The sequence below is a fragment of the Eutrigla gurnardus genome (assembly GCF_963514095.1).
Source record: "Eutrigla gurnardus genome assembly, chromosome: 18".
In the NCBI taxonomy this organism is placed as follows: Eukaryota; Metazoa; Chordata; class Actinopteri; order Perciformes; family Triglidae; genus Eutrigla; species Eutrigla gurnardus.
Genome location: NC_139929.1, coordinates 2,869,226 through 2,884,033, shown reverse-complemented (window position 1 = coordinate 2,884,033; position 14,808 = coordinate 2,869,226). Strand labels below are relative to the sequence as shown.

General features: G+C 43.5%; 1 protein-coding gene across 1 annotated transcript in view; it reads right to left on the bottom strand.

The window, feature by feature from the left end:
• The window catches only part of slco5a1 (solute carrier organic anion transporter family member 5A1), a 31,033-nt gene that overhangs the window by 14,328 nt on the left and 1,897 nt on the right, over nucleotides 1-14,808 (bottom strand).

Here is a 14,808-nt window from a genome sequence, read left to right as displayed (position 1 = left end):
GGCCATTCAGAAAATCCTCTTATCAGCCTGAAGCAGACACACACACACACACACACACACACACACACACACACACACACACACACACACACACACACACACACACACACACGACAACAATGGTTTATTCTCTTTCTCCAAAGACTAATCAGTCTCTTTTTAAGTGAGTTTCTGCCCACATTGATTAATCCTATGTGAGTTTATATCCTTCCTATGAATCCAGCAGACATGAACCCTCCCTTTCTCTCCCGTCACCCTCGAATATCACATTTCCACTTTGTGACTCCTTTCACTGCCGTCTCTCATATCCGAGTCCAAACCCGCCACACAATGTCCCGGAGAAATCACCCACCAGAGACAATAGACAAGCAATTAGAGTTGGCAGAGGGGGCAGCCAAGGAGGCGCTCTCTTATCGTCTCCATCTTGAAATAACAACAAAAAAAAGTCTCACAAAACCTGAGCGGGCGAGGCACTCTCATGGTAAACAGAAAATAACATTATTTATATTTATAAAGCGTAGGAAATAGGCTGTAGGACAGCGTATTAAGGCTACTGTAGAAAAAAAGACAGTGGAGGGAGGCAATATTCCAAGAAAAAACATCGCAAATTTGCGAATTTATTACGATGCTAACAACCGGCATGAGTTTACGCATTTATTTTTCAACACCTCGTTAAGGTCCTTAGGGTGATGATGTCTATGCTTATTGTTGCTTTTATTTATATGAGGCCAAATTGTCATCTTATGGGTGTTTATTGATCGGGGCGGTTGGGCTAAGATGCTAGTGGTCGCTTTCACTTGTTGTCATAGCAACGGCAAACATCCGGTGTTAGTGGGAACCAAGAAACTTGTTTATAATCTGCTATAATGTGCCGATTTAATAATGGAAATATGAATGGACTGTACCATGTGTGAGTCGGTTCAGTTCAACCTGATTTTAATGAATCATTCTCATTACGTCACCTTGCAGACTCAAATATAACACGCCGTTATTTAAAAACACACACCGGACAAAAGGTCGGCCCTCCCCCTCCTCGCTCTCGGCCATGTTGTTCCCCCTCGGTGATTGCGTAATTGCCCGTCATCCGTCACGCTAACGGCGTTCTGGCCTCGCCGCTGTCCCCGCTGCCCCGCTTGGCACCGAGCTGAGGATCAGCTGGGGCTGAAGGGCAGCCAGGAGCCGGGCCGTCGGATTGAGCAATATGCTGACACAGCAGCATCTCCGTCACACACACTAACGCCTGCATGCCAATGTGGAACTCACTTCACTATAATTCACCCGATGGACCTTTACCGGCGGCACGTGAAGGGCGGCGCCTCCTACACGTGTGCAGGTAATGGATTAGGAGCTCGCCGCTGCACTTATTGGCTTTTTTTTCCACGCAGTCAGCCGACTTTCAATATGTTTGTGCTGACGCTCCTCGACGCGCTTGAAAAGACACAAATTGAGGGCGAAGTCACCGAGAACAGGTTTACGAGCAGAATCCAATATCAGCAAACAGGATATTATTGTTTATTGCACAAAACACACGCAAGCAAAACTCGTTAAGACACCAATTACAGCTCAGTGACTTTAACGGAGACGCAAGGTCACCCCCCCCCCCCTCCTCGCATATCCAACACACATGAAGCTTTAAACGAGGTGCATGTGACAGCAGAGGGGAGTTTTAATTCAAATATGTCAATGTCAATTTATCTATATAGCGCATCTACAGACGGCTTAGCTGCACCAAAGGGCTTCACAATAAAGTGCAATAATCCAGGAATAAACACAAAAAAAGGCCCAGAAAAGATAAATAAAAGCACAAAAAAGAAAAGGGCTACAGATAAAATAAGTTTAAAAGGTGCAATAAAAGAGAACAGCTGCTATTAGCTGCTGCTATTTACTGATTGCATGCATTAAACCAGTTTCCATTTTGCCTCACCAGATATCAATATTAATAATATCATTATTAAATAAAATAATTTACTTTTATTAAAGTATGCAGGTGATATTTACCTGCATTAAAGCCTGTTACCATGTTGCCTCAGAGTCACTTCATGCCTCCTCTTGTTTATGTTTATATGGTAATGATGTCACATGTTCAGTCAGTGTGTTAAACAGAGACTAAACTAAGACTGTTTCACAAATACTGTGACTCTGACGCCTCAATGCAGTGAATAAACACAGAATACGTTTAATTCCTGCTTTTGCCTTTTCACAGATATCGCAATATCGTGATATCGTGTATCGCAGCATCGTGATGTTATCGTATCGTGAGTTACGTTGTTTTAATATGACTAGAGTTTCCTCTATAATAATCCAGAAAGAGACCGAGACTCGATAATAGGAATAAAAACTGGAAAACAGACGAGAGCGATGGAACATAGAGAAACGAGCTGCAGTCCGCGGTGACTTGAGCCGTCTGTGTTACGGTGAGATAAAGCTCACTCAGCATCCCCCCCCCCCCCCTCAGATCTAACCTTCTGGGACCGTGCTGCTGTGTTGTCTGCCCTCCTGCCGCCTCCACACTCCAGTCTGGATTCACTGACTCATTCACGGAGGAATGAATGAGGGTGAAAACAGCACAGAGGCATGATGGACTATCTTCAAACGCAGATCCGTCGTATCGTGATAATATATATCTCATAATCCTCTGTAGACATCGAGGCTGCGACTGATGGCGTATGAGCGAAGGGGGCGGGACATTTTCCAGTCTGGCGATGCATTCAATGACCTACTCTGCCTTTAACTTGTTAAACATTTCAACTTGTTTAATAAACTATTTTTTCTGCTTCATAGTTCAGCGATATTCCCTGCAGATAACTGGTCTTGCAACGGCCAACTTCCCTTCCCCTGAACGATTACACAAGGAATTCTGGGAATGGTTGCCTTGGCTGTAAATGGAATTCCAGGCAATAAAAAATGAAGTGAAAAAAAAGGCACCCTCCCCCATCCTCTCCTGACCTTGTGTTCTCCTCACCCCCTCACCCTCGAGACGCAGCGGAGAGCGGCGGGAGGAGGAAGGAAGAGCACGTTGCTCTTAATGAAGCGGCTCCCCGGTGGCCAAACTCATTACCGCAGATTAATGGTTTGATTGCATTACGTCGACAAAACGAAAAAAATACAAAAAGGTGCTGGACTTTCACAGTTTAAAAAGGTGACGATTCTGAGGCTCCACACAAGCTGAATTTAGCACCGTGTGTTTTATGATTACATGCAGGTCTTTGTTTTCCAGCTTGTCACTTCCCTTTAATAACGGCTGCAGAGATCCGGGTCTCTGTAATCCCCGCCTCGCCGCTCTCTGGCTGCAAACATAGTTTGGATGAATTATGTAGCGCTCCACCTGGCTATTAGCCTGCGGAGCTCGGTCGGCCTCCAAACGAGCCTGGGAACGGTTGGCAGGCGGCAACGCAACAACCTTGGATTTGTATTCAACGTGTGAGCTGCCAGATCCCGTAAAAAAAAAAGAAGCATCGTCTCCTCGCCGTTATTCAAGAGTCGTGATGATTTATGTAACATTGTGCACCTCTGACGTGGGATAATTGATTCCCACATCTGCTGTGTGACAAAGAAACTTTCATGGAGAACATCTCTTTATGCGAGACGTCAGGATTCTGATAAAGCGACTGTACGGCTCAATAAAGCCCTCTGGAAGGTGGAGCTGCAGGTTGACGGCCGGATGACTGATGATCAATGCTGCCGTTTAAAAAGAGAACCCAAAACTGCACCTGAATGGGGATCAATTCAGTCATGTGACCTTCCCCCGTGGAAAGACAAGAGGAGGGGAAAAAAGACAATGGAATAGGGGTGGGGGGGGGGGGGAGATGACGGCATTGTCATGGCAACCTGCTGACATGGCAGTGTCTTCTTACAAGTCCTAACCTTACAGTTTCACCCAGAGGGCATGCAGAGGGGGCTGTGGCCTCTCACACACACAGGGCACTGAGTGCATCAGCATGCGTTTGTTACCCATAATGCAACCTTGTATATGAAAATGCATGCTTCCTATACATCCGTTTGCTGTGTGCGTATCCCAGCACACCTATTTCGGTTGATGTATGTGCAGCGGGGAACGGCGTAAAAGGGCAGGATGAAGAGGAATAACCTCTCATTCAGTCACCGTCTCAAAGGTGTGAAATCACAGCTCTAAAAATACTAAAAAAACACTACTTCAGGAAACTATTTAGTTGCAGAACAGATGTTGCAGAACGCCATAACTCTACAGCTGTGTATTTAAGAGGAAAATTAGATAGAAAAATCACAAAAAGATCTTCAAATCTAATAGAGTAGCATTTGCACTGTAATATAATGTGAAATTCCAAGAATAAAACAGCTGATATGCTGTTGTGTTCAATGAACTCCCATAAGCCAATGTTTCTCGCAGTTATCCTGCAGCCTTGAGTTATTTGCATGTGACTTAATACAAAAGGTAAAGACGGTTGATGGTAGATTTATCAATATATGTCCTGCTGCTGGGATTGAATGGATTTAAGGAGAGGTTTTCCTTACAGTATTAATCAACTGTGTACAATAATTCAAAGCTGGCATTCATGCATTCGCCACATTTACATTCTAACCTTGGAAGAGGAGTCGTTCCTGCATTAAGAATCATGAGGTCTAACGGGGTAATTGTATAAATTCCCTTCGAACAAAAACATGAGAATGAGCTGCAAGATTAAATAACCCACTCACTAATTCTCTGATATTCAGACGTGGACGGAGAAATCCATACACACATACTGGCTGCATTATAGTCCGAGCACAAAAGCTCACATTTAATAAAAATGAAATCTGAACAACCCCACCGGCACATGCTGTACAAGAATATGTACAAATGTGTGCAGTCACACAGTTCAAATATGGTGCGAGGAGGTCAAGAAGCAATTTTCTTCTGCCGTGATTCGTTAGTAGCGAGACTGGAGGTTTATGGTTTTAAACTGTGTGCTTATTATTCATTAAAATTAACAAAAAAAGCCAAAAAAAGACGAGAATATTATCCATTTCATATCCATGTAACATTCAATAGTGCAGTGTAAACCGTGCTGGCGTCCCGCAGGGAGCGCGGTGGGTGGTAGAAGTATGAAACGTGGGCAGGACGTTGAGAATATTTGACTGGATCAAGTAAAAGTAAAGAACTTTGATCCTGGTGTGCAGGCTGGTGCAGACTGGTACAGAAAAAAGACTCGAAAGGAAACATCAAAGCCTTGAAAAGTGGAAATCGTTCAGGCCACCCATCAGGATCACCTCCAGGCATTACTGTTGTAAGCCCCTTAAGCAAAAGACATGAAAGATCACAAGGGGGGCGCTAAGGACTTGATCGGCATCTGAAATCTGCCCCCCTTTATTCTTCTTTACAGCAAACTACGAGCCGGTGACCTCGTCTCTCATCCAGGTGCATGACTGATGGTGTAGACGCACATTAGAAGGGCAGGCGAGGGTGAGACACATAAATCTTCTATAGTGACAGAAATGCCCTTTTAGAAACAAAAAAATCTGTTGTACTGCAAGAAAAGCCCAAAAATAATTCATACAAGCTGCTATGCTTACTTTGCAGGGTTTCCCCCCCGAAGCTCACTTCTCTTAAATCAAATATTTACAAATAGAAAAAGAAGGGAACGCTGCAAGAAATTCAAATGGCAAAGTTGGCAAAAACACGTCTGTGATGGTGGTGTTTGGAAGGAGAACCTCGGGTCCTCTACATCCATCACTGTCAGACAGAAAAATAGTCTGTTCGGGACAAAAAGATTTAACGTCTCAGTTCAGAGAACGCTTTCGGGATCAAATTTGATCGATCGGGGGTTCCTTTTCTTTAAAACTACTGAGATTCATGTTTTTCTTGGTGACGTATGCGTCCCGTCACTATTTCGTCTGATGCTGATCAGTTGCATTTTGTTTTGACAGCAAGGCTGGTTTTTATATTCATCCCAATAACTTGGGATGAAGGATAGAGCATGCCTCAGCCTCACACGGGGCACCAATTTATTCACAACATGACTGGGGCGTTGCGCAGACTGTAAACGACCGTTTATCATGGTGATCGGGGTCGCCTGAGGTCGTTCCCTCTTGCACTGTTTGAAGTCAGTAGGTGTGAGACAGGCAGAGGAAACAGCTCACCACAAGAGTGGGAGTTATGATGATACACATAACAGTCTGGTGGATAGATGCTGATTCATAAATCATTTTGTTTGAACAAACCAAGGCTATCCATCGCTCTCAGTGTGAAAACGGCTCTGTATGCACTTCTTACTTCATAATCATGAGCGTCTGAAGGAAGTTTTTATTTTACCGTCATATTAAATTGATTTCAACTGTATTTTTGTGAACGTCATGCACAAAGAAATCCTCCTCCATCTCCAGCATAACTGTGTATTAAAACAGCTGGAAATCCACTTCCACTCCTCCACAGCTCTCTTTAAACGGCTCATTCAAAGACATTCCTTCTCATGACTCTTATATTTCTGTCACACTTCCACATCGAGTACATCCTTTTGCTCGGTGCTTAATTTAATCATCTTTGAAGGTTGTTTCTCCTAATTATATCCTAGATGGTTGACCAGTCCAGGTCTGTATCTAAGTACAGAACATAATGCACAGGTCATCTAACACCAGGTACACTTTCTGGCCGAGCTGTTAAACCAATAAATTGCTGATTTGTGAGATTAAAAGGTTTATAAAAAAAGGCATTTCTGGGTGAGAATTGTAGGCGTTTCCATCCAACAGTTGTCAGAAACATATGAAGTTATTCTGCTCGCTTTATTCATCAACTTCGGATGGAAACTGTCGGATCCTCCTCGCTTGCCAAATACACAGACTTGGCTCCCAAACGTTGGCGTCAAACACGCCGAGTCTGTCGCCATTTAGCACGTTCGTCTATGCATACGTAATGTTCCAGCATTGCGAGAGGGTGGCGGATAATCTTTCGGGCAGACGAGGGGGGGTTCATGAATGGGGCATCTGGGTCGGGGATACGAGCACATTATGCTTAGAGGGGACTTGAGTGTCCGTGAATCCTTCAGAGCGTGGAGCCAAAAGCTTGCACCTGCAGCTTTTCAGCCTCTCACAATGACGGACACGGCACGGCAATCTGATCCGTGGTGCTAAATCTCCAGCCCTCTGTCCGCTGCCAGCACCCGTTACATCACAAGGAGGAAGATAAACAAGGTTTCATCTCAATTCCACAGTCCACATCAAGTCTTCAGGAAACCGTAGCAGAGATAGAGGCATGTTCTTAAATCATTTACCGCTTATCTGTATGGGTGTTCCCTTGGCAACGGTGAGAAAACTGTTTCCTTCTGGTATCCTGAAGGATTAAAGGCGAAAATAATATTAATTGCGGAGATTAAGTGATCTTAGTCGTGCATCTGAAATACTTTGATGACATATTTCTGTGGCAGATGGAGGGACTACTTCTCTGCGGCCTCTTCACACCAGGCACAGATGTTCAAATACCACCAAGGAAAAACCAACACAACCCCCCCCCCCCCTCCCTGCAATCACTTGTGCTCACTCCGAACAACCCCCAAAACTCCCAAACTCACCCACCCTCCACACAGCTATATGTAATGATTATTGGCTATTAAAAGAATCCTTCTGCGTTAAACTTAATATACTATAAACCCCAAACATCCCACAGTAATAATGAGCAGACTTGGTCGGCTAACATGAGTGGATGACTTGTCTGTCCAATGAGCCGTATCGCGGCTACGTTAGCCTATTAGCCCCGAGTTACATAACACAACCAGCTTAGCGCCACATTAATGGCATAACAAGAGCTTGGCAGAGCCGCCACAACAGACAGAAGAATGTGCACCGGTCTTTACGCCCGTCGGGCTGCATTTCTTTGGTGTTGGTGCATTATTTCTCTGCGCTCTTGTCCCTCCAGACGGCTCATAGACGGGTCCGCTGTGTGCAGCCAGCACACTAGAACAACAGCTGAAGGGCAGAAGGGGACCAAACAAACAAAAATCATGCAAAAAGTTAACCCAGGACAACGGCGTATTAGGCACACTGCAGGAAAAATTTAAATTAAAATAAAAAAAACAGCTGAGAGAGGGGGGCAATATTCAGAGAAAAAAAGTCACAAATTTGTGATTATTTATAAAGTGGAAATATTGCAAAAAACTACTTTTTTTTCTCTGGATATTGTCGAACGTGTACATACAGCCGATATTAAAACAAGGTTCCTAAACACTGGATGTTTGCGTTGCTATGCCAAGCATCTTAGCCCAACCGCCCCAATCAATAAACACCCATAAGATGACAATTTGTCCTAATATAAATAAAAGCAACAATAAGCATCAACATCGTCACCCTGAGGACCTTAACGTGGCGTTGTCACACGTTGGGATGTAATAATTAGAAAAATAAATGCGTACATTCATGGGAAACTTAGCTAGCATGAATGCCGGTTCTTAGTAATCGTAATAAACTCGCAAATTCTGCCACTTTATAAATGTAGGACTTTTTTTTCTTCTCTGAATATTGCCGCCCTCTCTCGGCTCCGTTTTCATTTCTTTTTTTCCTACAGTGGCCCGAATACGCCGTCATACGCAGTGTGAAATAAAACCTAGCTTTTTCTTGTGCATGGTTTCACACTTATGTACTATTAATGCTCCTCCTCCTCCTCCTCCTCCCTCCTCCTCCATCTATGCAGCACAGGGGTCAAGGAGAACAATATCCACTCTGCTGCTCTGAGGGCATAACACTAGAAACAGAGGAAGATGTCTATTTTTTCCCTGTAGCACAACGAGACAACACCCTAAAGGGTGAATCATGTCAGAGGACGGACTGAGCCGAGCAGATAAGATGAGGCAGACGGGGATGTAATTCAGCCTGACGTGGGTTCTCTATCAGTTCATGCAACTATTTGATCCAGAGAGAGTTGATGCAGGTCAGAGATCTCGAATCCCTGTGGCAGCTCTTTTTTTTTTTTAGGAATCCGGTGCTTGATAGCGACGGTACGCTCTGATAACATCACAGGACATGCTGTACCCCTGGTGACTGATACACATCTGGTAATTATTGGCAACAACTCATTTCCTGACTGGACACAACAGGCAGGAGGAAGGGCATGTTCCTCTTCACAACGCTGATTAGTTTAATCAGAGAGAGATGCACAAAGAGGCTGCAGGGTTTTGAATGGTTTGTAGAGACGAACTGACAAAAAGGACATAAAGCAGCATTAAAGCTATTCATGAAGCAGAAAAACATAAAGAAATGTTATAAATTACATATTTCCGAGGTGTCTGCTGTCCTGATGTAGAACATCTGGACAAAACACATAAAGCACTCTCAGCCATAACATTAAATCAGGCTGAAAATGTTTTTATTTCCAAAGCAGATTCTAAATGTTATAAGCAGTGACAATGTTTAACCACTTCAAAAAGCCATTCATTGTTTGGTTATTTCAACCCGAGCCAACGAGAGTCAGGGATCAAGGAAGGTTTTAGTGGATCAACATGGACCAAAGAAGCCGGCTAGAACAAAGGAAAAACTAAATTAATTTCTTTCCCACATGGCTGAAAACAAAAAAAAAGGTTAGTCGGCATTCCTGCGATCACAAAAACCACCTTGTGGCATTTCCCCAGGAACTTTCCCACACTGTCAAAACAACCGGACAACAATGAAAAACGTCCTGAAGACATTGTAGTCAGGTGCATGACTTGACCCCCAAAAAATTCTAACAAAAGCTTTGTCAGTGGATTATAGTAGGATCAGCTGTACTTATAAACATACTAAAAGTTTACCAAAGTGTGATACTCAGAAAGGCCCCATTTTCAAAATGGCCACCGGCAGGTCCTTAAAATGACCATTACTCCTTTGTATTCCTCCTAGACCAGGAATACTGGTATCTGATACACGTTTTAGCCATTTAATATTCTTATTAGCACATGTGATGATAGACCTAACCAGCCAATCAGAATTAAGCTTTGCTGCGTGATCCGGAAAAAAGTACAGTCATTTCATAAAATCATAAATATGTGATCATGTCAGTGGAATTCCAATGGATCCATAGACCCAGAAAACATGGGGTTAGACACCAAGATTACTTCACACGGTCAAATATTGAAGGAGCGAGGCTTGGACCCCATCTTGAAAATGACACCTTTATAGTGGTCAGAATTTGGTAAACTTTTAGTACGTTATTAAGGACACCTAATACTACAAAAAACAGTTGAAAAACATTTTGTATTGTATTCTAGGGTGTTTTTTCTTCATATATGCACCCGCCTATTGAAACAACCGCCTCTCTAAACAAACACGACTCCCACACTCGCCTGAACTTTCTCCCCATCCCTCCTCCTCTTCCTGCAGACCCACTGAAGACACAGAAGGGAGGGCAGGTTGGTGGACAGATTCAGGATCGGCCTCTGAGGGGGTCAAAAAGGTCACCTGCTGCTGAGTAACCCTGAGGGCTGTGATTGACAGGAAGAGATATTTAAAAAGGGGGGCAGTGTGCCAGTCTCTGCCAGGGGGGGGGGGGGGGGCGGGGCTAACTGATACCGAAACCTGATCCGTCGGCCTGGTGAGGCAGAGAGACTGAGAGCAACTGTTCTTTCTAAATTTGTCGGTGAACACACCCCTGGTCTTATGCAGGCTTGTGTGTATCAGACCTCCTCCACCTCCTCTTCAGTTAAATAAACATTCCCACTGAGTCGGGATGGGCTTCGTCTCCGGATGTCAGGATTAAACCGTTTATTCCGACTCAATTTGTATTCTTAATTTGTTGTACTTTGCAAGTTAAAAAGCTGGAAATGGCAGAGGGAAGTGAAATTCAACAATTCTTCATTTATTTCCAATACAAAGTCTTTTATTTGCAGGACCAAAATAACGTTCCAAAATAAAATAAAAAATGTGTGAATATGAATAATTATAATTACATTTTTTAAATTGCTCTGCGTTTGTTTCAGTTTTTATAATTGTGAAAACTGTTAAACTTCCTCCACAATAATCGTGACACCAAAATCCGATATATCGTGACATCCCTAGCTATGTCCGATGTCCTCGATTTTAATTTTGAAATTCTTCAATTATCATTTTTTTTATTTTAGTCTTATTTACAGTAGCAAAATAATGTTCCAAAATTGTGTAATAAAAAGTGTGAATATAAACATTAAATTTCAGTGTTTCTTTCAGTTTTGATTATCATGAAAAAACCTGAACCTTCCTCCGACAAAAATCTGATATATCGTGACATCCCTGGCTACATCAGATCCCTCGATTTAGCATCTAACAGAACATTAATAAAGCACTCGAGCACCAATTACAGTCTTGGTGTGTCCATTTCAGAGTTATCCGCAGTGCAAACTCGTTAATGCCGAAGCAGCCGGGAGGAATCAATTAACCTCATCTTGCGTGTGGAGAGCGTAGCTGCATTGTTATTTGTAGAGATGGGACGTTTGACACCGAGACTCCGAAGCCTGCTTCACTCTATTGAAGCAGGCTGGTTCGAAACGCTGTGTCGAGGCTTGTATCAAATCTCCGCGATCACGTGACCGATGACGTTTGACGCTTCATACGTCACAACGAACCACCGGAAATGAGGTGACTGATTCGAAGTTTTGGCGCGCCTTCATTCGTTATAACGAGGCGCGAGATGCCCAGTTTGTGTATGTGTGAACAATGATTCTTAGAATGAAGACACAACTGCTTAATAATGACTTTATTGCTTTTGTGTTGGAACTGGAAGCAATGATGTGTGAATCATTTGGAGGTTCATTGCTGCTATAACTGCAGCTGACCACTAGATGTCACTGGTAGGGTCTTTCTGTGAAGCTTTGAAGCTTCAAATCTTTTTTCGGTACAATCAGGAAGAAGCCTCAAAAGCTTCACGAGGCTTCATTTGCCCATCTCTAGTTATTTGTATTAGGGGTGAGTATTGGCAAGAAAATCACGATACGATACGTATCACGATACTTTGGTCACGATACTTTGGTCACGATACAATACGTCTCACGATACTTTGGTCACGATACTTTGGTCACGATACAATACGTATCACGATACTTTGTCACGATACTTTGGTCACGATATGATACGTATCACGATACTTTGGTCACGATACGTATCACGATACTTTGGTCACGATACGTATCACGATACTTTGGTCACGATACGTATCACGATACTTTGGTCACGATACGTATCACGATACTTTGGTCACAATACAATACGTATCTCGATATTGCGATATAAATAAAGATGAAAACACAAGTACCTGTATATGTACATCAGATGATATTGATCAGAGGACAAATTGAGTCAAAACTATTTAATTCAAAACAGCCTCTCCATTTTATTAATTCCCATGAAATTCACTAGAATAAATATTGAAAATAAAATGAAAAAGGAAAAAGTATTGCATTCACAACGTGTCTTTTTTTTCACTTTAATCGATCTTTGGAGTTGAAAAATCGATATTGTATTGGGCGGCAAAGTATCGTGATATATTGATGTATCGATATTTTAAATTTGTATGCAAAAAAAATAAAATAAAAGGCCGCCACGTCTATACAATATAAAGGTTATAAAAAGAGAACGTGTGCATAAACAACCTGCAGCGAGGTAGTGCGGCTGCTGACCTCCCCTTCACATCAATAACAGCTTCTCAGCATCATTAGCTTGTAAATCACAGTGTGTGTGTGTGTGTGTGTGTGTGTGTGTGTGTGTGTGTGTGTGTGTGTGTGTGTGTGTGTGTGTGTGTGTGTGTGTGTGTGTGTGTGTGTGTGCGCGTGTGTGGGAGGTCACAGTCACTGGATCGACAATTCAATGAGAATGAAGAATTCACATAATTGATCATCATTGTGTTGCCAAATCAGACGGAGGCGATGACGCGGCGATGAGAGGATTGAAGGCCGTCGATTAAAAACAGCAGAGACGACAGAGACAAGAAAACAGAAACCTCATCTCAACGTCACCTTCGTACAAGACGGAGTAGCTCTTTGGAAGACAAACGTCGTCACCATGGTGACGGCGAGAGAATGGCGTGTTGTAAATCTGCCGGAGAGGGAAAGAGGCAGAAACGTGCACTAAAAAGAGAACCACAAAGCCAAATTAACTACAGCCACATTTCACCATTCGCTCACGCTGAAGAGAGGTAGGGTTCACGTTACCATAGCGATGTGGGGCAGAGATGGGGGGGGGGGGGGGGGGGGTCAGAGGGAATGCCCTACTAGTTTGTGTACGCATGCATACACACAGATAACATAATACACAAATCACATTCTCCTTCTCCAAGGGCAGCAGGAGAACCTCGGCGGAAAAACCGCATTGTCCTACAAAAAGCAACCCCCCCCTCGGAGCCGGGGGGAATTGAGATGGGGTTTACATTCCTGGATGTAGGGGGGGGGGGACACCTCAAGGTAAAACCTCCTCCAGATATAGGTAGCCTATATCACCACAATGTGAAGCTGGGGAAATATGAGAATGGCTTGAAGAGCTCCATTCCCCCTTGTTGCCACGAGAACGGGGGTGGGGGTGGGGGTGGTGGTGGGGGGGGGGGGGGGGGGGGGGGGGTGATGGAGGTTAATACATTCGTTTTTTTCTGAAGATTGACGATGTCACTCAAGGTGTACCTCACTCAAACTAAGAAGAGCAGAAGGAGATAAAAATGTACTCAGAACACCTGGATAATAGTGTTGAGGATCTGATAAACCATCGAGAGGACGGTTCCCAACACTTATCTGCTCCCTTCGACACGTCAGAACATGTCTCTGTTTCCCCCACAATGCATTGCGGGAACCAAACAGACTTTAACTCTGATTTTCTTCAACATCTTGGCCGTGGTGACTCAATGAGCCTTACCAGCGTTTTCTTCTCGCTCGGTTCAATAGCTGCATCGCCTCCCCGTCACGCAGGGATCTGATCAATACTGGTCCTGGGGGCGGGCTAATTCCTGCAATCATGAACTCCTCTATGAGCTATGTACAGTATGTGGTATGCATGTACCAAATCATTCTGAGCAACAAACACAACATTAACGCCAGATACATCACAGGGACAGCGCCGAAGAAAAGGATGAATGATTTCAATCTGCTCACACACTTCAATACACACCAGAATCACACACACACACACACACACACACACACACACACACACACACACACACACACACACACACACACACACACACACACACACACAGTACAGGACCATTAATCATAAGCGAATGCAACCCAGTTCGGTTCTTCTCTCCTCGTGTGCTTCTGACTTTGCAGTCTCTGTATTTACCTCAGAGGTTTCAAGCCTCGGAGATTCAAATCAAAAAGGACAGCGAGGTGCAGATGGTGTTGAACTCTGCAGGTCTACACAGGTTTATAACCCTCCTGGTAAACACGAGGGGCACCCAATCAACTTACAGGGTTCCTACACCGCTTCCAAAGTCAAATCCAAGCACTTTTCAAGCATTTCAAGGTGCATTTCCATGCTTTTCCAGCCCCTTCCAGCTGTGGTAAACTCCATATTTGTACCAATCCAATGGTCAGTATTCAGTCTACTTATTATGTCACTTGTTCATCACATTAAATGAGATGTTATTGTCCTCTAAACAACCAACATGATGTTTGGAGACAGCTTTTTACAGAAGGACCACAAATGAAAGGAAAACTAATTCCACTAACAGATCCACAGAAATATAATCACCAACTATTTTCATCATCTGTTCATCATCAAAAGGCATTTTTCATAAAGAAATGTCAGAAAATGCTGTTTTCAGTCCCTCAAATATGGAGATCTTCTTTTCTCTGTTCTATCATAGATGTCATCACATACAACGCACATTTCAAGACCTTTATTCTACATCCAAGCACCTTGAAAACACCACGC